This window comes from Coregonus lavaretus, assembly GCF_964263955.1.
Source record: "Coregonus lavaretus genome assembly, chromosome: 32".
Classification (NCBI taxonomy): Eukaryota; Metazoa; Chordata; class Actinopteri; order Salmoniformes; family Salmonidae; genus Coregonus; species Coregonus lavaretus.
In genome coordinates, this window is record NC_140019.1 from 137,334 (window position 1) to 161,698 (window position 24,365).

Sequence of the window (24,365 nt, forward strand, 5' to 3'; positions counted from 1 at the left end):
GGCAAGGGTTTTCAAGTCTGCAAGTACGTTTTAAGCTGAGTTCCATGAACATTGTCCAAAATCATGTTTTAACCAAAATCCACAATGCGACCAGTTCAGCATATGAGAGGAGACACTGTTTGAGTGTAACAAACGTGAAACAATTCTTTTAGCATTTCCTTATGAAAACAGGGTCCAAAATCATGGGTTTTCGTTCAGCAGTGGAAGTAGGAGGCGCGCTCTACAATAGGCAAGGGTTTTCAAGTCTGCAAGTACGTTTTAAGCTGAGTTCCATGAACATTGTCCAAAATCATGTTTTAACCAAAATCCACAATGCGACCAGTTCAGCATATGAGAGGAGACACTGTTTGAGTGTAACAAACGTGAAACATTTCTTTTAGCCTTTTCGCATGAAAACAGGGTCCAAAATCATGGGTTTTCGTTCAGCACTGGAAGTAGGAGGCGCGCTCTACAATAGGCAAGGGTTTTCAAGTCTGCAAGTACGTTTTAAGCTGAGTTCCATGAACATTGTCCAAAATCATGTTTTAGGCCAAATCCACATTGCGACCAGATCAGCATATGACAGGAGACACTGTTTGAGTGTAACAAACGTGAAACAATTCTTTTAGCCTTTTCTTATGAAAACAGGGTCCAAAATCATGGGTTTTCGTTCAGCAGTGGAAGTAGGAGGCGCGCTCTACAATAGGCAAGGGTTTTCAAGTCTGCAAGTACGTTTTAAGCTGAGTTCCATGAACATTGTCCAAAATCATGTTTTAACCAAAATCCACAATGCGACCAGTTCAGCATATGAGAGGAGACACTGTTTGAGTGTAACAAACGTGAAACAATTCTTTTAGCATTTTCTTATGAAAACAGGGTCCAAAATCATGGGTTTTCGTTCAGCAGTGGAAGTAGGAGGCGCGCTCTACAATAGGCAAGGGTTTTCAAGTCTGCAAGTACGTTTTAAGCTGAGTTCCATGAACATTGTCCAAAATCATGTTTTAACCAAAATCCACAATGCGACCAGTTCAGCATATGAGAGGAGACACTGTTTGAGTGTAACAAACGTGAAACATTTCTTTTAGCCTTTTCGCATGAAAACAGGGTCCAAAATCATGGGTTTTCGTTCAGCACTGGAAGTAGGAGGCGCGCTCTACAATAGGCAAGGGTTTTCAAGTCTGCAAGTACGTTTTAAGCTGAGTTCCATGAACATTGTCCAAAATCATGTTTTAGGCCAAATCCACATTGCGACCAGATCAGCATATGACAGGAGACACTGTTTGAGTGTAACAAACGTGAAACAATTCTTTTAGCCTTTTCGCATGAAAACAGGGTCCAAAATCATGGCTTGGAAGCAGTGGAAGTAGGAGGCGCGCTCTACAATAGGCAAGGGTTTTCAAGTCTGCAAGTACGTTTTAAGCTGAGTTCCATGAACATTGTCCAAAATCATGTTTTAACCAAAATCCACAATGCGACCAGTTCAGCATATGAGAGGAGACACTGTTTGAGTGTAACAAACGTGAAACATTTCTTTTAGCCTTTTCGCATGAAAACAGGGTCCAAAATCATGGGTTTTCGTTCAGCACTGGAAGTAGGAGGCGCGCTCTACAATAGGCAAGGGTTTTCAAGTCTGCAAGTACGTTTTAAGCTGAGTTCCATGAACATTGTCCAAAATCATGTTTTAACCAAAATCCACAATGCGACCAGTTCAGCATATGAGAGGAGACACTGTTTGAGTGTAACAAACGTGAAACAATTCTTTTAGCATTTTCTTATGAAAACAGGGTCCAAAATCATGGGTTTTCGTTCAGCAGTGGAAGTAGGAGGCGCGCTCTACAATAGGCAAGGGTTTTCAAGTCTGCAAGTACGTTTTAAGCTGAGTTCCATGAACATTGTCCAAAATCATGTTTTAACCAAAATCCACAATGCGACCAGTTCAGCATATGAGAGGAGACACTGTTTGAGTGTAACAAACCTGAAACATTTCTTTTAGCCTTTTCGCATGAAAACAGGGTCCAAAATCATGGGTTTTCGTTCAGCAGTGGAAGTAGGAGGCGCGCTCTACAATAGGCAAGGGTTTTCAAGTCTGCAAGTACGTTTTAAGCTGAGTTCCATGAACATTGTCCAAAATCATGTTTTAACCAAAATCCACAATGCGACCAGTTCAGCATATGAGAGGAGACACTGTTTGAGTGTAACAAACGTGAAACAATTCTTTTAGCCTTTTCTTATGAAAACAGGGTCCAAAATCATGGGTTTTCGTTCAGCAGTGGAAGTAGGAGGCGCGCTCTACAATAGGCAAGGGTTTTCAAGTCTGCAAGTACGTTTTAAGCTGAGTTCCATGAACATTGTCCAAAATCATGTTTTAACCAAAATCCACAATGCGACCAGTTCAGCATATGAGAGGAGACACTGTTTGAGTGTAACAAACGTGAAACAATTCTTTTAGCATTTCCTTATGAAAACAGGGTCCAAAATCATGGGTTTTCGTTCAGCAGTGGAAGTAGGAGGCGCGCTCTACAATAGGCAAGGGTTTTCAAGTCTGCAAGTACGTTTTAAGCTGAGTTCCATGAACATTGTCCAAAATCATGTTTTAACCAAAATCCACAATGCGACCAGTTCAGCATATGAGAGGAGACACTGTTTGAGTGTAACAAACGTGAAACATTTCTTTTAGCCTTTTCGCATGAAAACAGGGTCCAAAATCATGGGTTTTCGTTCAGCACTGGAAGTAGGAGGCGCGCTCTACAATAGGCAAGGGTTTTCAAGTCTGCAAGTACGTTTTAAGCTGAGTTCCATGAACATTGTCCAAAATCATGTTTTAGGCCAAATCCACATTGCGACCAGATCAGCATATGACAGGAGACACTGTTTGAGTGTAACAAACGTGAAACATTTCTTTTAGCCTTTTCTTATGAAAACAGGGTCCAAAATCATGGGTTTTCGTTCAGCAGTGGAAGTAGGAGGCGCGCTCTACAATAGGCAAGGGTTTTCAAGTCTGCAAGTACGTTTTAAGCTGAGTTCCATGAACATTGTCCAAAATCATGTTTTAACCAAAATCCACAATGCGACCAGTTCAGCATATGAGAGGAGACACTGTTTGAGTGTAACAAACGTGAAACATTTCTTTTAGCCTTTTCGCATGAAGACAGGGTCCAAAATCATGGGTTTTCGTTCAGCACTGGAAGTAGGAGGCGCGCTCTACAATAGGCAAGGGTTTTCAAGTCTGCAAGTACGTTTTAAGCTGAGTTCCATGAACATTGTCCAAAATCATGTTTTAGGCCAAATCCACATTGCGACCAGATCAGCATATGACAGGAGACACTGTTTGAGTGTAACAAACGTGAAACAATTCTTTTAGCATTTTCGCATGAAAACAGGGTCCAAAATCATGGCTTGGAAGCAGTGGAAGTAGGAGGCGCGCTCTACAATAGGCAAGGGTTTTCAAGTCTGCAAGTACGTTTTAAGCTGAGTTCCATGAACATTGTCCAAAATCATGTTTTAACCAAAATCCACAATGCGACCAGTTCAGCATATGAGAGGAGACACTGTTTGAGTGTAACAAACGTGAAACATTTCTTTTAGCCTTTTCGCATGAAAACAGGGTCCAAAATCATGGGTTTTCGTTCAGCACTGGAAGTAGGAGGCGCGCTCTACAATAGGCAAGAGTTTTCAAGTCTGCAAGTACGTTTTAAGCTGAGTTCCATGAACATTGTCCAAAATCATGTTTTAGGCCAAATCCACATTGCGACCAGATCAGCATATGACAGGAGACACTGTTTGAGTGTAACAAACGTGAAACAATTCTTTTAGCCTTTTCGCATGAAAACAGGGTCCAAAATCATGGGTTTTCGTTCAGCAGTGGAAGTAGGAGGCGCGCTCTACAATAGGCAAGGGTTTTCAAGTCTGCAAGTACGTTTTAAGCTGAGTTCCATGAACATTGTCCAAAATCATGTTTTAACCAAAATCCACAATGCGACCAGTTCAGCATATGAGAGGAGACACTGTTTGAGTGTAACAAACGTGAAACAATTCTTTTAGCCTTTTCTTATGAAAACAGGGTCCAAAATCATGGGTTTTCGTTCAGCAGTGGAAGTAGGAGGCGCGCTCTACAATAGGCAAGGGTTTTCAAGTCTGCAAGTACGTTTTAAGCTGAGTTCCATGAACATTGTCCAAAATCATGTTTTAACCAAAATCCACAATGCGACCAGTTCAGCATATGAGAGGAGACACTGTTTGAGTGTAACAAACGTGAAACAATTCTTTTAGCATTTCCTTATGAAAACAGGGTCCAAAATCATGGGTTTTCGTTCAGCAGTGGAAGTAGGAGGCGCGCTCTACAATAGGCAAGGGTTTTCAAGTCTGCAAGTACGTTTTAAGCTGAGTTCCATGAACATTGTCCAAAATCATGTTTTAACCAAAATCCACAATGCGACCAGTTCAGCATATGAGAGGAGACACTGTTTGAGTGTAACAAACGTGAAACATTTCTTTTAGCCTTTTCGCATGAAAACAGGGTCCAAAATCATGGGTTTTCGTTCAGCACTGGAAGTAGGAGGCGCGCTCTACAATAGGCAAGGGTTTTCAAGTCTGCAAGTACGTTTTAAGCTGAGTTCCATGAACATTGTCCAAAATCATGTTTTAGGCCAAATCCACATTGCGACCAGATCAGCATATGACAGGAGACACTGTTTGAGTGTAACAAACGTGAAACAATTCTTTTAGCCTTTTCTTATGAAAACAGGGTCCAAAATCATGGGTTTTCGTTCAGCAGTGGAAGTAGGAGGCGCGCTCTACAATAGGCAAGGGTTTTCAAGTCTGCAAGTACGTTTTAAGCTGAGTTCCATGAACATTGTCCAAAATCATGTTTTAACCAAAATCCACAATGCGACCAGTTCAGCATATGAGAGGAGACACTGTTTGAGTGTAACAAACGTGAAACAATTCTTTTAGCATTTTCTTATGAAAACAGGGTCCAAAATCATGGGTTTTCGTTCAGCAGTGGAAGTAGGAGGCGCGCTCTACAATAGGCAAGGGTTTTCAAGTCTGCAAGTACGTTTTAAGCTGAGTTCCATGAACATTGTCCAAAATCATGTTTTAACCAAAATCCACAATGCGACCAGTTCAGCATATGAGAGGAGACACTGTTTGAGTGTAACAAACGTGAAACATTTCTTTTAGCCTTTTCGCATGAAGACAGGGTCCAAAATCATGGGTTTTCGTTCAGCACTGGAAGTAGGAGGCGCGCTCTACAATAGGCAAGGGTTTTCAAGTCTGCAAGTACGTTTTAAGCTGAGTTCCATGAACATTGTCCAAAATCATGTTTTAGGCCAAATCCACATTGCGACCAGATCAGCATATGACAGGAGACACTGTTTGAGTGTAACAAACGTGAAACAATTCTTTTAGCATTTTCGCATGAAAACAGGGTCCAAAATCATGGCTTGGAAGCAGTGGAAGTAGGAGGCGCGCTCTACAATAGGCAAGGGTTTTCAAGTCTGCAAGTACGTTTTAAGCTGAGTTCCATGAACATTGTCCAAAATCATGTTTTAACCAAAATCCACAATGCGACCAGTTCAGCATATGAGAGGAGACACTGTTTGAGTGTAACAAACGTGAAACATTTCTTTTAGCCTTTTCGCATGAAAACAGGGTCCAAAATCATGGGTTTTCGTTCAGCACTGGAAGTAGGAGGCGCGCTCTACAATAGGCAAGAGTTTTCAAGTCTGCAAGTACGTTTTAAGCTGAGTTCCATGAACATTGTCCAAAATCATGTTTTAGGCCAAATCCACATTGCGACCAGATCAGCATATGACAGGAGACACTGTTTGAGTGTAACAAACGTGAAACAATTCTTTTAGCCTTTTCGCATGAAAACAGGGTCCAAAATCATGGGTTTTCGTTCAGCAGTGGAAGTAGGAGGCGCGCTCTACAATAGGCAAGGGTTTTCAAGTCTGCAAGTACGTTTTAAGCTGAGTTCCATGAACATTGTCCAAAATCATGTTTTAACCAAAATCCACAATGCGACCAGTTCAGCATATGAGAGGAGACACTGTTTGAGTGTAACAAACGTGAAACAATTCTTTTAGCATTTTCTTATGAAAACAGGGTCCAAAATCATGGGTTTTCGTTCAGCAGTGGAAGTAGGAGGCGCGCTCTACAATAGGCAAGGGTTTTCAAGTCTGCAAGTACGTTTTAAGCTGAGTTCCATGAACATTGTCCAAAATCATGTTTTAACCAAAATCCACAATGCGACCAGTTCAGCATATGAGAGGAGACACTGTTTGAGTGTAACAAACGTGAAACATTTCTTTTAGCCTTTTCGCATGAAAACAGGGTCCAAAATCATGGGTTTTCGTTCAGCACTGGAAGTAGGAGGCGCGCTCTACAATAGGCAAGGGTTTTCAAGTCTGCAAGTACGTTTTAAGCTGAGTTCCATGAACATTGTCCAAAATCATGTTTTAGGCCAAATCCACATTGCGACCAGATCAGCATATGAGAGGAGACACTGTTTGAGTGTAACAAACGTGAAACATTTCTTTTAGCCTTTTTGCATGAAAACAGGGTCCAAAATCATGGGTTTTCGTTCAGCAGTGGAAGTAGGAGGCGCGCTCTACAATAGGCAAGGGTTTTCAAGTCTGCAAGTACGTTTTAAGCTGAGTTCCATGAACATTGTCCAAAATCATGTTTTAGGCCAAATCCACATTGCGACCAGTTCAGCATATGACAGGAGACACTGTTTGAGTGTAACAAACGTGAAACAATTCTTTTAGCCTTTTCTTATGAAAACAGGGTCCAAAATCATGGCTTTTCGTTCAGCAGTGGAAGTAGGAGGCGCGCTCTACAATAGGCAAGGGTTTTCAAGTCTGCAAGTACGTTTTAAGCTGAGTTCCATGAACATTGTCCAAAATCATGTTTTAACCAAAATCCACAATGCGACCAGTTCAGCATATGAGAGGAGACACTGTTTGAGTGTAACAAACGTGAAACAATTCTTTTAGCCTTTTCTTATGAAAACAGGGTCCAAAATCATGGCTTTTCGTTCAGCAGTGGAAGTAGGAGGCGCGCTCTACAATAGGCAAGGGTTTTCAAGTCTGCAAGTACGTTTTAAGCTGAGTTCCATGAACATTGTCCAAAATCATGTTTTAACCAAAATCCACAATGCGACCAGTTCAGCATATGAGAGGAGACACTGTTTGAGTGTAACAAACGTGAAACAATTCTTTTAGCATTTTCTTATGAAAACAGGGTCCAAAATCATGGGTTTTCGTTCAGCAGTGGAAGTAGGAGGCGCGCTCTACAATAGGCAAGGGTTTTCAAGTCTGCAAGTACGTTTTAAGCTGAGTTCCATGAACATTGTCCAAAATCATGTTTTAACCAAAATCCACAATGCGACCAGTTCAGCATATGAGAGGAGACACTGTTTGAGTGTAACAAACGTGAAACATTTCTTTTAGCCTTTTCGCATGAAAACAGGGTCCAAAATCATGGGTTTTCGTTCAGCACTGGAAGTAGGAGGCGCGCTCTACAATAGGCAAGGGTTTTCAAGTCTGCAAGTACGTTTTAAGCTGAGTTCCATGAACATTGTCCAAAATCATGTTTTAGGCCAAATCCACATTGCGACCAGATCAGCATATGAGAGGAGACACTGTTTGAGTGTAACAAACGTGAAACATTTCTTTTAGCCTTTTTGCATGAAAACAGGGTCCAAAATCATGGGTTTTCGTTCAGCAGTGGAAGTAGGAGGCGCGCTCTACAATAGGCAAGGGTTTTCAAGTCTGCAAGTACGTTTTAAGCTGAGTTCCATGAACATTGTCCAAAATCATGTTTTAACCAAAATCCACATTGCGACCAGTTCAGCATATGAGAGGAGACACTGTTTGAGTGTAACAAACGTGAAACAATTCTTTTAGCCTTTTCTTATGAAAACAGGGTCCAAAATCATGGGTTTTCGTTCAGCAGTGGAAGTAGGAGGCGCGCTCTACAATAGGCAAGGGTTTTCAAGTCTGCAAGTACGTTTTAAGCTGAGTTCCATGAACATTGTCCAAAATCATGTTTTAACCAAAATCCACAATGCGACCAGTTCAGCATATGAGAGGAGACACTGTTTGAGTGTAACAAACGTGAAACAATTCTTTTAGCATTTTCTTATGAAAACAGGGTCCAAAATCATGGGTTTTCGTTCAGCAGTGGAAGTAGGAGGCGCGCTCTACAATAGGCAAGGGTTTTCAAGTCTGCAAGTACGTTTTAAGCTGAGTTCCATGAACATTGTCCAAAATCATGTTTTAACCAAAATCCACAATGCGACCAGTTCAGCATATGAGAGGAGACACTGTTTGAGTGTAACAAACGTGAAACATTTCTTTTAGCCTTTTCGCATGAAAACAGGGTCCAAAATCATGGGTTTTCGTTCAGCAGTGGAAGTAGGAGGCGCGCTCTACAATAGGCAAGGGTTTTCAAGTCTGCAAGTACGTTTTAAGCTGAGTTCCATGAACATTGTCCAAAATCATGTTTTAACCTAAATCCACAATGCGACCAGTTCAGCATATGAGAGGAGACACTGTTTGAGTGTAACAAACGTGAAACAATTCTTTTAGCCTTTTCGCATGAAAACAGGGTCCAAAATCATGGGTTTTCGTTCAGCAGTGGAAGTAGGAGGCGCGCTCTACAATAGGCAAGGGTTTTCAAGTCTGCAAGTACGTTTTAAGCTGAGTTCCATGAACATTGTCCAAAATCATGTTTTAACCAAAATCCACAATGCGACCAGTTCAGCATATGAGAGGAGCCACTGTTTGAGTGTAACAAACGTGAAACATTTCTTTTAGCCTTTTTGCATGAAAACAGGGTCCAAAATCATGGGTTTTCGTTCAGCAGTGGAAGTAGGAGGCGCGCTCTACAATAGGCAAGGGTTTTCAAGTCTGCAAGTACGTTTTAAGCTGAGTTCCATGAACATTGTCCAAAATCATGTTTTAGGCCAAATCCACATTGCGACCAGTTCAGCATATGACAGGAGACACTGTTTGAGTGTAACAAACGTGAAACAATTCTTTTAGCCTTTTCTTATGAAAACAGGGTCCAAAATCATGGCTTTTCGTTCAGCAGTGGAAGTAGGAGGCGCGCTCTACAATAGGCAAGGGTTTTCAAGTCTGCAAGTACGTTTTAAGCTGAGTTCCATTAACATTGTCCAAAATCATGTTTTAACCAAAATCCATAATGCGACCAGTTCAGCATATGAGAGGAGACACTGTTTGAGTGTAACAAACGTGAAACAATTCTTTTAGCCTTTTCTTATGAAAACAGGGTCCAAAATCATGGGTTTTCGTTCAGCAGTGGAAGTAGGAGGCGCGCTCTACAATAGGCAAGGGTTTTCAAGTCTGCAAGTACGTTTTAAGCTGAGTTCCATGAACATTGTCCAAAATCATGTTTTAACCAAAATCCACAATGCGACCAGTTCAGCATATGAGAGGAGACACTGTTTGAGTGTAACAAACGTGAAACAATTCTTTTAGCATTTTCTTATGAAAACAGGGTCCAAAATCATGGGTTTTCGTTCAGCAGTGGAAGTAGGAGGCGCGCTCTACAATAGGCAAGGGTTTTCAAGTCTGCAAGTACGTTTTAAGCTGAGTTCCATGAACATTGTCCAAAATCATGTTTTAACCAAAATCCACAATGCGACCAGTTCAGCATATGAGAGGAGACACTGTTTGAGTGTAACAAACGTGAAACATTTCTTTTAGCCTTTTCGCATGAAAACAGGGTCCAAAATCATGGGTTTTCGTTCAGCACTGGAAGTAGGAGGCGCGCTCTACAATAGGCAAGGGTTTTCAAGTCTGCAAGTACGTTTTAAGCTGAGTTCCATGAACATTGTCCAAAATCATGTTTTAGGCCAAATCCACATTGCGACCAGATCAGCATATGACAGGAGACACTGTTTGAGTGTAACAAACGTGAAACAATTCTTTTAGCCTTTTCGCATGAAAACAGGGTCCAAAATCATGGCTTGGAAGCAGTGGAAGTAGGAGGCGCGCTCTACAATAGGCAAGGGTTTTCAAGTCTGCAAGTACGTTTTAAACTGAGTTCCATGAACATTGTCCAAAATCATGTTTTAACCAAAATCCACAATGCGACCAGTTCAGCATATGAGAGGAGACACTGTTTGAGTGTAACAAACGTGAAACATTTCTTTTAGCCTTTTCGCATGAAAACAGGGTCCAAAATCATGGGTTTTCGTTCAGCACTGGAAGTAGGAGGCGCGCTCTACAATAGGCAAGGGTTTTCAAGTCTGCAAGTACGTTTTAAGCTGAGTTCCATGAACATTGTCCAAAATCATGTTTTAGGCCAAATCCACATTGCGACCAGATCAGCATATGACAGGAGACACTGTTTGAGTGTAACAAACGTGAAACAATTCTTTTAGCCTTTTCGCATGAAAACAGGGTCCAAAATCATGGGTTTTCGTTCAGCAGTGGAAGTAGGAGGCGCGCTCTACAATAGGCAAGGGTTTTCAAGTCTGCAAGTACGTTTTAAGCTGAGTTCCATGAACATTGTCCAAAATCATGTTTTAACCAAAATCCACAATGCGACCAGTTCAGCATATGAGAGGAGACACTGTTTGAGTGTAACAAACGTGAAACAATTCTTTTAGCCTTTTCTTATGAAAACAGGGTCCAAAATCATGGCTTTTCGTTCAGCAGTGGAAGTAGGAGGCGCGCTCTACAATAGGCAAGGGTTTTCAAGTCTGCAAGTACGTTTTAAGCTGAGTTCCATGAACATTGTCCAAAATCATGTTTTAACCAAAATCCACAATGCGACCAGTTCAGCATATGAGAGGAGACACTGTTTGAGTGTAACAAACGTGAAACAATTCTTTTAGCCTTTTCTTATGAAAACAGGGTCCAAATTCATGGGTTTTCGTTCAGCAGTGGAAGTAGGAGGCGCGCTCTACAATAGGCAAGGGTTTTCAAGTCTGCAAGTACGTTTTAAGCTGAGTTCCATGAACATTGTCCAAAATCATGTTTTAACCAAAATCCACAATGCGACCAGTTCAGCATATGAGAGGAGACACTGTTTGAGTGTAACAAACGTGAAACAATTCTTTTAGCATTTTCTTATGAAAACAGGGTCCAAAATCATGGGTTTTCGTTCAGCAGTGGAAGTAGGAGGCGCGCTCTACAATAGGCAAGGGTTTTCAAGTCTGCAAGTACGTTTTAAGCTGAGTTCCATGAACATTGTCCAAAATCATGTTTTAACCAAAATCCACAATGCGACCAGTTCAGCATATGAGAGGAGACACTGTTTGAGTGTAACAAACGTGAAACATTTCTTTTAGCCTTTTCGCATGAAAACAGGGTCCAAAATCATGGGTTTTCGTTCAGCACTGGAAGTAGGAGGCGCGCTCTACAATAGGCAAGGGTTTTCAAGTCTGCAAGTACGTTTTAAGCTGAGTTCCATGAACATTGTCCAAAATCATGTTTTAGGCCAAATCCACATTGCGACCAGATCAGCATATGACAGGAGACACTGTTTGAGTGTAACAAACGTGAAACAATTCTTTTAGCCTTTTCGCATGAAAACAGGGTCCAAAATCATGGGTTTTCGTTCAGCAGTGGAAGTAGGAGGCGCGCTCTACAATAGGCAAGGGTTTTCAAGTCTGCAAGTACGTTTTAAGCTGAGTTCCATGAACATTGTCCAAAATCATGTTTTAGGCCAAATCCACATTGCGACCAGATCAGCATATGACAGGAGACACTGTTTGAGTGTAACAAACGTGAAACAATTCTTTTAGCCTTTTCGCATGAAAACAGGGTCCAAAATCATGGGTTTTCGTTCAGCAGTGGAAGTAGGAGGCGCGCTCTACAATAGGCAAGGGTTTTCAAGTCTGCAAGTACGTTTTAAGCTGAGTTCCATGAACATTGTCCAAAATCATGTTTTAACCAAAATCCACAATGCGACCAGTTCAGCATATGAGAGGAGCCACTGTTTGAGTGTAACAAACGTGAAACATTTCTTTTAGCCTTTTTGCATGAAAACAGGGTCCAAAATCATGGCTTTTCGTTCAGCAGTGGAAGTAGGAGGCGCGCTCTACAATAGGCAAGGGTTTTCAAGTCTGCAAGTACGTTTTAAGCTGAGTTCCATGAACATTGTCCAAAATCATGTTTTAACCAAAATCCACAATGCGACCAGTTCAGCATATGAGAGGAGACACTGTTTGAGTGTAACAAACGTGAAACAATTCTTTTAGCCTTTTCGCATGAAAACAGGGTCCAAAATCATGGGTTTTCGTTCAGCAGTGGAAGTAGGAGGCGCGCTCTACAATAGGCAAGGGTTTTCAAGTCTGCAAGTACGTTTTAAGCTGAGTTCCATGAACATTGTCCAAAATCATGTTTTAACCAAAATCCACAATGCGACCAGTTCAGCATATGAGAGGAGCCACTGTTTGAGTGTAACAAACGTGAAACATTTCTTTTAGCCTTTTTGCATGAAAACAGGGTCCAAAATCATGGGTTTTCGTTCAGCAGTGGAAGTAGGAGGCGCGCTCTACAATAGGCAAGGGTTTTCAAGTCTGCAAGTACGTTTTAAGCTGAGTTCCATGAACATTGTCCAAAATCATGTTTTAGGCCAAATCCACATTGCGACCAGTTCAGCATATGACAGGAGACACTGTTTGAGTGTAACAAACGTGAAACAATTCTTTTAGCCTTTTCTTATGAAAACAGGGTCCAAAATCATGGCTTTTCGTTCAGCAGTGGAAGTAGGAGGCGCGCTCTACAATAGGCAAGGGTTTTCAAGTCTGCAAGTACGTTTTAAGCTGAGTTCCATTAACATTGTCCAAAATCATGTTTTAACCAAAATCCATAATGCGACCAGTTCAGCATATGAGAGGAGACACTGTTTGAGTGTAACAAACGTGAAACAATTCTTTTAGCCTTTTCTTATGAAAACAGGGTCCAAAATCATGGGTTTTCGTTCAGCAGTGGAAGTAGGAGGCGCGCTCTACAATAGGCAAGGGTTTTCAAGTCTGCAAGTACGTTTTAAGCTGAGTTCCATGAACATTGTCCAAAATCATGTTTTAACCAAAATCCACAATGCGACCAGTTCAGCATATGAGAGGAGACACTGTTTGAGTGTAACAAACGTGAAACAATTCTTTTAGCATTTTCTTATGAAAACAGGGTCCAAAATCATGGGTTTTCGTTCAGCAGTGGAAGTAGGAGGCGCGCTCTACAATAGGCAAGGGTTTTCAAGTCTGCAAGTACGTTTTAAGCTGAGTTCCATGAACATTGTCCAAAATCATGTTTTAACCAAAATCCACAATGCGACCAGTTCAGCATATGAGAGGAGACACTGTTTGAGTGTAACAAACGTGAAACATTTCTTTTAGCCTTTTCGCATGAAAACAGGGTCCAAAATCATGGGTTTTCGTTCAGCACTGGAAGTAGGAGGCGCGCTCTACAATAGGCAAGGGTTTTCAAGTCTGCAAGTACGTTTTAAGCTGAGTTCCATGAACATTGTCCAAAATCATGTTTTAGGCCAAATCCACATTGCGACCAGATCAGCATATGAGAGGAGACACTGTTTGAGTGTAACAAACGTGAAACAATTCTTTTAGCCTTTTCTTATGAAAACAGGGTCCAAAATCATGGCTTTTCGTTCAGCAGTGGAAGTAGGAGGCGCGCTCTACAATAGGCAAGGGTTTTCAAGTCTGCAAGTACGTTTTAAGCTGAGTTCCATGAACATTGTCCAAAATCATGTTTTAACCAAAATCCACAATGCGACCAGTTCAGCATATGAGAGGAGACACTGTTTGAGTGTAACAAACGTGAAACAATTCTTTTAGCCTTTTCTTATGAAAACAGGGTCCAAAATCATGGGTTTTCGTTCAGCAGTGGAAGTAGGAGGCGCGCTCTACAATAGGCAAGGGTTTTCAAGTCTGCAAGTACGTTTTAAGCTGAGTTCCATGAACATTGTCCAAAATCATGTTTTAACCAAAATCCACAATGCGACCAGTTCAGCATATGAGAGGAGACACTGTTTGAGTGTAACAAACGTGAAACAATTCTTTTAGCATTTTCTTATGAAAACAGGGTCCAAAATCATGGGTTTTCGTTCAGCAGTGGAAGTAGGAGGCGCGCTCTACAATAGGCAAGGGTTTTCAAGTCTGCAAGTACGTTTTAAGCTGAGTTCCATGAACATTGTCCAAAATCATGTTTTAACCAAAATCCACAATGCGACCAGTTCAGCATATGAGAGGAGACACTGTTTGAGTGTAACAAACGTGAAACATTTCTTTTAGCCTTTTTGCATGAAAACAGGGTCCAAAATCATGGGTTTTCGTTCAGCACTGGAAGTAGGAGGCGCGCTCTACAATAGGCAAGGGTTTTCAAGTCTGCAAGTACGTTTTAAGCTGAGTTCCATGAACATTGTCCAAAATCATGTTTTAGGCCAAATCCACATTGCGACCAGATCAGCATATGACAGGAGACACTGTTTGAGTGTAACAAACGTGAAAGAATTCTTTTAGCCTTTTCGCATGAAAACAGGGTCCAAAATCATGGGTTTTCGTTCAGCAGTGGAAGTAGGAGGCGCGCTCTACAATAGGCAAGGGTTTTCAAGTCTGCAAGTACGTTTTAAGCTGAGTTCCATGAACATTGTCCAAAATCATGTTTTAACCAAAATCCACAATGCGACCAGTTCAGCATATGAGAGGAGACACTGTTTGAGTGTAACAAACGTGAAACATTTCTTTTAGCCTTTTCGCATGAAAACAGGGTCCAAAATCATGGGTTTTCGTTCAGCACTGGAAGTAGGAGGCGCGCTCTACAATAGGCAAGGGTTTTCAAGTCTGCAAGTACGTTTTAAGCTGAGTTCCATGAACATTGTCCAAAATCATGTTTTAGGCCAAATCCACATTGCGACCAGATCAGCATATGACAGGAGACACTGTTTGAGTGTAACAAACGTGAAACAATTCTTTTAGCCTTTTCGCATGAAAACAGGGTCCAAAATCATGGCTTGGAAGCAGTGGAAGTAGGAGGCGCGCTCTACAATAGGCAAGGGTTTTCAAGTCTGCAAGTACGTTTTAAGCTGAGTTCCATGAACATTGTCCAAAATCATGTTTTAACCAAAATCCACAATGCGACCAGTTCAGCATATGAGAGGAGACACTGTTTGAGTGTAACAAACGTGAAACATTTCTTTTAGCCTTTTCGCATGAAAACAGGGTCCAAAATCATGGGTTTTCGTTCAGCACTGGAAGTAGGAGGCGCGCTCTACAATAGGCAAGAGTTTTCAAGTCTGCAAGTACGTTTTAAGCTGAGTTCCATGAACATTGTCCAAAATCATGTTTTAGGCCAAATCCACATTGCGACCAGATCAGCATATGACAGGAGACACTGTTTGAGTGTAACAAACGTGAAACAATTCTTTTAGCCTTTTCGCATGAAAACAGGGTCCAAAATCATGGGTTTTCGTTCAGCAGTGGAAGTAGGAGGCGCGCTCTACAATAGGCAAGGGTTTTCAAGTCTGCAAGTACGTTTTAAGCTGAGTTCCATGAACATTGTCCAAAATCATGTTTTAACCAAAATCCACAATGCGACCAGTTCAGCATATGAGAGGAGACACTGTTTGAGTGTAACAAACGTGAAACAATTCTTTTAGTATTTTCTTATGAAAACAGGGTCCAAAATCATGGGTTTTCGTTCAGCAGTGGAAGTAGGAGGCGCGCTCTACAATAGGCAAGGGTTTTCAAGTCTGCAAGTACGTTTTAAGCTGAGTTCCATGAACATTGTCCAAAATCATGTTTTAACCAAAATCCACAATGCGACCAGTTCAGCATATGAGAGGAGACACTGTTTGAGTGTAACAAACGTGAAACATTTCTTTTAGCCTTTTCGCATGAAAACAGGGTCCAAAATCATGGGTTTTCGTTCAGCAGTGGAAGTAGGAGGCGCGCTCTACAATAGGCAAGGGTTTTCAAGTCTGCAAGTACGTTTTAAGCTGAGTTCCATGAACATTGTCCAAAATCATGTTTTAACCAAAATCCACAATGCGACCAGTTCAGCATATGAGAGGAGACACTGTTTGAGTGTAACAAACGTGAAACAATTCTTTTAGCCTTTTCTTATGAAAACAGGGTCCAAAATCATGGCTTTTCGTTCAGCAGTGGAAGTAGGAGGCGCGCTCTACAATAGGCAAGGGTTTTCAAGTCTGCAAGTACGTTTTAAGCTGAGTTCCATGAACATTGTCCAAAATCATGTTTTAACCAAAATCCACAATGCGACCAGTTCAGCATATGAGAGGAGACACTGTTTGAGTGTAACAAACGTGAAACAATTCTTTTAGCCTTTTCTTATGAAAACAGGGTCCAAAATCATGGGTTTTCGTTCAGCAGTGGAAGTAGGAGGCGCGCTCTACAATAGGCAAGGGTTTTCAAGTCTGCAAGTACGTTTTAAGCTGAGTTCCATGAACATTGTCCAAAATCATGTTTTAACCAAAATCCACAATGCGACCAGTTCAGCATATGAGAGGAGACACTGTTTGAGTGTAACAAACGTGAAACAATTCTTTTAGCATTTTCTTATGAAAACAGGGTCCAAAATCATGGGTTTTCGTTCAGCAGTGGAAGTAGGAGGCGCGCTCTACAATAGGCAAGGGTTTTCAAGTCTGCAAGTACGTTTTAAGCTGAGTTCCATGAACATTGTCCAAAATCATGTTTTAACCAAAATCCACAATGCGACCAGTTCAGCATATGAGAGGAGACACTGTTTGAGTGTAACAAACGTGAAACATTTCTTTTAGCCTTTTCGCATGAAAACAGGGTCCAAAATCATGGGTTTTCGTTCAGCAGTGGAAGTAGGAGGCGCGCTCTACAATAGGCAAGGGTTTTCAAGTCTGCAAGTACGTTTTAAGCTGAGTTCCATGAACATTGTCCAAAATCATGTTTTAACCAAAATCCACAATGCGACCAGTTCAGCATATGAGAGGAGACACTGTTTGAGTGTAACAAACGTGAAACATTTCTTTTAGCCTTTTCGCATGAAAACAGGGTCCAAAATCATGGGTTTTCGTTCAGCACTGGAAGTAGGAGGCGCGCTCTACAATAGGCAAGGGTTTTCAAGTCTGCAAGTACGTTTTAAGCTGAGTTCCATGAACATTGTCCAAAATCATGTTTTAGGCCAAATCCACATTGCGACCAGATCAGCATATGACAGGAGACACTGTTTGAGTGTAACAAACGTGAAACAATTCTTTTAGCCTTTTCGCATGAAAACAGGGTCCAAAATCATGGCTTGGAAGCAGTGGAAGTAGGAGGCGCGCTCTACAATAGGCAAGGGTTTTCAAGTCTGCAAGTACGTTTTAAGCTGAGTTCCATGAACATTGTCCAAAATCATGTTTTAACCAAAATCCACAATGCGACCAGTTCAGCATATGAGAGGAGACACTGTTTGAGTGTAACAAACGTGAAACATTTCTTTTAGCCTTTTCGCATGAAAACAGGGTCCAAAATCATGGGTTTTCGTTCAGCACTGGAAGTAGGAGGCGCGCTCTACAATAGGCAAGGGTTTTCAAGTCTGCAAGTACGTTTTAAGCTGAGTTCCATGAACATTGTCCAAAATCATGTTTTAGGCCAAATCCACATTGCGACCAGATCAGCATATGACAGGAGACACTGTTTGAGTGTAACAAACGTGAAACAATTCTTTTAGCCTTTTCGCATGAAAACAGGGTCCAAAATCATGGGTTTTCGTTCAGCAGTGGAAGTAGGAGGCGCGCTCTACAATAGGCAAGGGTTTTCAAGTCTGCAAGTACGTTTTAAGCTGAGTTCCATGAACATTGTCCAAAATCATGTTTTAACCAAAATCCACAATGCGACCAGTTCAGCATATGAGAGGAGACACTGTTTGAGTGTAACAAACGTGAAACATTTCTTTTAGCCTTTTCGCATGAAAACAGGGTCCAAAATCATGGGTTTTCGTTCAGCACTGGAAGTAGGAGGCGCGCTCTACAATAGGCAAGGGTTTTCAAGTCTGCAAGTACGTTTTAAGCTGAGTTCCATGAACATTGTCCAAAATCATGTTTTAGGCCAAATCCACATTGCGACCAGATCAGCATATGACAGGAGACACTGTTTGAGTGTAACAAACGTGAAACAATTCTTTTAGCCTTTTCGCATGAAAACAGGGTCCAAAATCATGGGTTTTCGTTCAGCAGTGGAAGTAGGAGGCGCGCTCTACAATAGGCAAGGGTTTTCAAGTCTGCAAGTACGTTTTAAGCTGAGTTCCATGAACATTGTCCAAAATCATGTTTTAACCAAAATCCACAATGCGACCAGTTCAGCATATGAGAGGAGACACTGTTTGAGTGTAACAAACGTGAAACAATTCTTTTAGCCTTTTCTTATGAAAACAGGGTCCAAAATCATGGCTTTTCGTTCAGCAGTGGAAGTAGGAGGCGCGCTCTACAATAGGCAAGGGTTTTCAAGTCTGCAAGTACGTTTTAAGCTGAGTTCCATGAACATTGTCCAAAATCATGTTTTAACCAAAATCCACAATGCGACCAGTTCAGCATATGAGAGGAGACACTGTTTGAGTGTAACAAACGTGAAACATTTCTTTTAGCCTTTTCGCATGAAAACAGGGTCCAAAATCATGGGTTTTCGTTCAGCACTGGAAGTAGGAGGCGCGCTCTACAATAGGCAAGGGTTTTCAAGTCTGCAAGTACGTTTTAAGCTGAGTTCCTTGAACATTGTCCAAAATCATGTTTTAGGCCAAATCCACATTGCGACCAGATCAGCATATGACAGGAGACACTGTTTGAGTGTAACAAACGTGAAACAATTCTTTTAGCCTTTTCGCATGAAAACAGGGTCCAAAATCATGGCTTGGAAGCAGTGGAAGTAGGAGGCGCGCTCTACAATAGGCAAGGGTTTTCAAGTCTGCAAGTACGTTTTAAGCTGAGTTCCATGAACATTGTCCAAAATCATGTTTTAACCAAAATCCACAATGCGACCAGTTCAGCATATGAGAGGAGACACTGTTTGAGTGTAACAAACGTGAAACATTTCTTTTAGCCTTTTCGCATGAAAACAGGGTCCAAAATCATGGGTTTTCGTTCAGCACTGGAAGTAGGAGGCGCGCTCTACAATAGGCAAGGGTTTTCAAGTCTGCAAGTACGTTTTAAGCTGAGTTCCATGAACATTGTCCAAAATCATGTTTTAGGCCAAATCCACATTGCGACCAGATCAGCATATGACAGGAGACACTGTTTGAGTGTAACAAACGTGAAACAATTCTTTTAGCCTTTTCGCATGAAAACAGGGTCCAAAATCATGGGTTTTCGTTCAGCAGTGGAAGTAGGAGGCGCGCTCTACAATAGGCAAGGGTTTTCAAGTCTGCAAGTACGTTTTAAGCTGAGTTCCATGAACATTGTCCAAAATCATGTTTTAACCAAAATCCACAATGCGACCAGTTCAGCATATGAGAGGAGACACTGTTTGAGTGTAACAAACGTGAAACAATTCTTTTAGCCTTTTCTTATGAAAACAGGGTCCAAAATCATGGCTTTTCGTTCAGCAGTGGAAGTAGGAGGCGCGCTCTACAATAGGCAAGGGTTTTCAAGTCTGCAAGTACGTTTTAAGCTGAGTTCCATGAACATTGTCCAAAATCATGTTTTAACCAAAATCCACAATGCGACCAGTTCAGCATATGAGAGGAGACACTGTTTGAGTGTAACAAACGTGAAACAATTCTTTTAGCCTTTTCTTATGAAAACAGGGTCCAAAATCATGGGTTTTCGTTCAGCAGTGGAAGTAGGAGGCGCGCTCTACAATAGGCAAGGGTTTTCAAGTCTGCAAGTACGTTTTAAGCTGAGTTCCATGAACATTGTCCAAAATCATGTTTTAACCAAAATCCACAATGCGACCAGTTCAGCATATGAGAGGAGACACTGTTTGAGTGTAACAAACGTGAAACAATTCTTTTAGCATTTTCTTATGAAAACAGGGTCCAAAATCATGGGTTTTCGTTCAGCAGTGGAAGTAGGAGGCGCGCTCTACAATAGGCAAGGGTTTTCAAGTCTGCAAGTACGTTTTAAGCTGAGTTCCATGAACATTGTCCAAAATCATGTTTTAACCAAAATCCACAATGCGACCAGTTCAGCATATGAGAGGAGACACTGTTTGAGTGTAACAAACGTGAAACATTTCTTTTAGCCTTTTCGCATGAAAACAGGGTCCAAAATCATGGGTTTTCGTTCAGCACTGGAAGTAGGAGGCGCGCTCTACAATAGGCAAGGGTTTTCAAGTCTGCAAGTACGTTTTAAGCTGAGTTCCATGAACATTGTCCAAAATCATGTTTTAGGCCAAATCCACATTGCGACCAGATCAGCATATGACAGGAGACACTGTTTGAGTGTAACAAACGTGAAACAATTCTTTTAGCCTTTTCGCATGAAAACAGGGTCCAAAATCATGGGTTTTCGTTCAGCAGTGGAAGTAGGAGGCGCGCTCTACAATAGGCAAGGGTTTTCAAGTCTGCAAGTACGTTTTAAGCTGAGTTCCATGAACATTGTCCAAAATCATGTTTTAACCAAAATCCACAATGCGACCAGTTCAGCATATGAGAGGAGACACTGTTTGAGTGTAACAAACGTGAAACATTTCTTTTAGCCTTTTTGCATGAAAACAGGGTCCAAAATCATGGCTTTTCGTTCAGCAGTGGAAGTAGGAGGCGCGCTCTACAATAGGCAAGGGTTTTCAAGTCTGCAAGTACGTTTTAAGCTGAGTTCCATGAACATTGTCCAAAATCATGTTTTAACCAAAATCCACAATGCGACCAGTTCAGCATATGAGAGGAGACACTGTTTGAGTGTAACAAACGTGAAACAATTCTTTTAGCCTTTTCTTATGAAAACAGGGTCCAAAATCATGGGTTTTCGTTCAGCAGTGGAAGTAGGAGGCGCGCTCTACAATAGGCAAGGGTTTTCAAGTCTGCAAGTACGTTTTAAGCTGAGTTCCATGAACATTGTCCAAAATCATGTTTTAACCAAAATCCACAATGCGACCAGTTCAGCATATGAGAGGAGCCACTGTTTGAGTGTAACAAACGTGAAACATTTCTTTTAGCCTTTTTGCATGAAAACAGGGTCCAAAATCATGGGTTTTCGTTCAGCAGTGGAAGTAGGAGGCGCGCTCTACAATAGGCAAGGGTTTTCAAGTCTGCAAGTACGTTTTAAGCTGAGTTCCATGAACATTGTCCAAAATCATGTTTTAGGCCAAATCCACATTGCGACCAGTTCAGCATATGACAGGAGACACTGTTTGAGTGTAACAAACGTGAAACAATTCTTTTAGCCTTTTCTTATGAAAACAGGGTCCAAAATCATGGCTTTTCGTTCAGCAGTGGAAGTAGGAGGCGCGCTCTACAATAGGCAAGGGTTTTCAAGTCTGCAAGTACGTTTTAAGCTGAGTTCCATTAACATTGTCCAAAATCATGTTTTAACCAAAATCCATAATGCGACCAGTTCAGCATATGAGAGGAGACACTGTTTGAGTGTAACAAACGTGAAACAATTCTTTTAGCCTTTTCTTATGAAAACAGGGTCCAAAATCATGGGTTTTCGTTCAGCAGTGGAAGTAGGAGGCGCGCTCTACAATAGGCAAGGGTTTTCAAGTCTGCAAGTACGTTTTAAGCTGAGTTCCATGAACATTGTCCAAAATCATGTTTTAACCAAAATCCACAATGCGACCAGTTCAGCATATGAGAGGAGACACTGTTTGAGTGTAACAAACGTGAAACAATTCTTTTAGCATTTTCTTATGAAAACAGGGTCCAAAATCATGGGTTTTCGTTCAGCAGTGGAAGTAGGAGGCGCGCTCTACAATAGGCAAGGGTTTTCAAGTCTGCAAGTACGTTTTAAGCTGAGTTCCATGAACATTGTCCAAAATCATGTTTTAACCAAAATCCACAATGCGACCAGTTCAGCATATGAGAGGAGACACTGTTTGAGTGTAACAAACGTGAAACATTTCTTTTAGCCTTTTCGCATGAAAACAGGGTCCAAAATCATGGGTTTTCGTTCAGCACTGGAAGTAGGAGGCGCGCTCTACAATAGGCAAGGGTTTTCAAGTCTGCAAGTACGTTTTAAGCTGAGTTCCATGAACATTGTCCAAAATCATGTTTTAGGCCAAATCCACATTGAGACCAGATCAGCATATGACAGGAGACACTGTTTGAGTGTAACAAACGTGAAACAATTCTTTTAGCCTTTTCGCATGAAAACAGGGTCCAAAATCATGGGTTTTCGTTCAGCAGTGGAAGTAGGAGGCGCGCTCTACAATAGGCAAGGGTTTTCAAGTCTGCAAGTACGTTTTAAGCTGAGTTCCATGAACATTGTCCAAAATCATGTTTTAACCAAAATCCACAATGCGACCAGTTCAGCATATGAGAGGAGACACTGTTTGAGTGTAACAAACGTGAAACAATTCTTTTAGCCTTTTCTTATGAAAACAGGGTCCAAAATCATGGCTTTTCGTTCAGCAGTGGAAGTAGGAGGCGCGCTCTACAATAGGCAAGGGTTTTCAAGTGTGCAAGTACGTTTTAAGCTGAGTTCCATGAACATTGTCCAAAATCATGTTTTAACCAAAATCCACAATGCGACCAGTTCAGCATATGAGAGGAGACACTGTTTGAGTGTAACAAACGTGAAACAATTCTTTTAGCATTTTCTTATGAAAACAGGGTCCAAAATCATGGGTTTTCGTTCAGCAGTGGAAGTAGGAGGCGCGCTCTACAATAGGCAAGGGTTTTCAAGTCTGCAAGTACGTTTTAAGCTGAGTTCCATGAACATTGTCCAAAATCATGTTTTAACCAAAATCCACAATGCGACCAGTTCAGCATATGAGAGGAGACACTGTTTGAGTGTAACAAACGTGAAACATTTCTTTTAGCATTTTCTTATGAAAACAGGGTCCAAAATCATGGGTTTTCGTTCAGCAGTGGAAGTAGGAGGCGCGCTCTACAATAGGCAAGGGTTTTCAAGTCTGCAAGTACGTTTTAAGCTGAGTTCCATGAACATTGTCCAAAATCATGTTTTAGGCCAAATCCACATTGCGACCAGATCAGCATATGACAGGAGACACTGTTTGAGTGTAACAAACGTGAAACATTTCTTTTAGCCTTTTCGCATGAAAACAGGGTCCAAAATCATGGGTTTTCGTTCAGCAGTGGAAGTAGGAGGCGCGCTCTACAATAGGCAAGGGTTTTCAAGTCTGCAAGTACGTTTTAAGCTGAGTTCCATGAACATTGTCCAAAATCATGTTTTAACCAAAATCCACAATGCGACCAGTTCAGCATATGAGAGGAGACACTGTTTGAGTGTAACAAACGTGAAACAATTCTTTTAGCATTTTCTTATGAAAACAGGGTCCAAAATCATGGGTTTTCGTTCAGCAGTGGAAGTAGGAGGCGCGCTCTACAATAGGCAAGGGTTTTCAAGTCTGCAAGTACGTTTTAAGCTGAGTTCCATGAACATTGTCCAAAATCATGTTTTAGGCCAAATCCACATTGCGACCAGATCAGCATATGACAGGAGACACTGTTTGAGTGTAACAAACGTGAAACAATTCTTTTAGCCTTTTCGCATGAAAACAGATTCCAAAATCATGGGTTTTCGTTCAGCAGTGGAAGTAGGAGGCGCGCTCTACAATAGGCAAGGGTTTTCAAGTCTGCAAGTACGTTTTAAGCTGAGTTCCATGAACATTGTCCAAAATCATGTTTTAACCAAAATCCACAATGCGACCAGTTCAGCATATGAGAGGAGCCACTGTTTGAGTGTAACAAACGTGAAACATTTCTTTTAGCCTTTTTGCATGAAAACAGGGTCCAAAATCATGGCTTTTCGTTCAGCAGTGGAAGTAGGAGGCGCGCTCTACAATAGGCAAGGGTTTTCAAGTCTGCAAGTACGTTTTAAGCTGAGTTCCATGAACATTGTCCAAAATCATGTTTTAACCAAAATCCACAATGCGACCAGTTCAGCATATGAGAGGAGACACTGTTTGAGTGTAACAAACGTGAAACAATTCTTTTAGCCTTTTCGCATGAAAACAGGGTCCAAAATCATGGGTTTTCGTTCAGCAGTGGAAGTAGGAGGCGCGCTCTACAATAGGCAAGGGTTTTCAAGTCTGCAAGTACGTTTTAAGCTGAGTTCCATGAACATTGTCCAAAATCATGTTTTAACCAAAATCCACAATGCGACCAGTTCAGCATATGAGAGGAGCCACTGTTTGAGTGTAACAAACGTGAAACATTTCTTTTAGCCTTTTTGCATGAAAACAGGGTCCAAAATCATGGGTTTTCGTTCAGCAGTGGAAGTAGGAGGCGCGCTCTACA